Source organism: Etheostoma cragini, chromosome 8 (genome assembly GCF_013103735.1).
Source record: "Etheostoma cragini isolate CJK2018 chromosome 8, CSU_Ecrag_1.0, whole genome shotgun sequence".
Classification (NCBI taxonomy): Eukaryota; Metazoa; Chordata; class Actinopteri; order Perciformes; family Percidae; genus Etheostoma; species Etheostoma cragini.
In genome coordinates this window covers 21,836,749-21,836,959 of record NC_048414.1, presented here as the reverse complement: position 1 = coordinate 21,836,959, position 211 = coordinate 21,836,749, and the positions used below count along the sequence as shown (strand labels likewise).

Here is a 211-nt window from a genome sequence, read left to right as displayed (position 1 = left end):
TTCAGTTCGCTGAGTTGGTCCTCAAGAGTACGGCACATCTTTTCAAGATTTCCCTAATGAGTAAATAGAGATCAGATCCTTGATCAGGATTTATTTATAATATTAAGTAATTTTTTTACTATACTAATTTGATGTAATAAAATAGCATGTAATGCATTGTGTACCTTTGATTTTGCAACATTCTCCATGTTGCTGGAGAGGTCATCAATCT

General features: G+C 32.7%; 2 protein-coding genes and 2 long non-coding RNA genes across 5 annotated transcripts in view; 2 read left to right on the top strand and 2 right to left on the bottom strand.

Annotated features, from left to right (window-relative positions):
• Nucleotides 1-205, bottom strand: LOC117948528. Its single transcript, XR_004657477.1, has 2 exons — nucleotides 165-205; nucleotides 1-53 (listed from the first exon to the last, which is right to left on the bottom strand). It is a non-coding gene; the product is annotated as an uncharacterized LOC117948528 (long non-coding RNA).
• The window catches only part of LOC117948493 (myosin heavy chain, fast skeletal muscle-like), an 84,764-nt gene that overhangs the window by 52,852 nt on the left and 31,701 nt on the right, over nucleotides 1-211 (top strand). The gene's annotated exons all lie outside the window — the stretch shown is intronic.
• The window catches only part of LOC117948521, a 15,682-nt gene that overhangs the window by 3,084 nt on the left and 12,387 nt on the right, over nucleotides 1-211 (bottom strand). The window lies entirely within an intron of this gene.
• Nucleotides 1-211, top strand: part of LOC117948494 (myosin heavy chain, fast skeletal muscle-like) — a 58,031-nt gene that overhangs the window by 52,548 nt on the left and 5,272 nt on the right. The window lies entirely within an intron of this gene.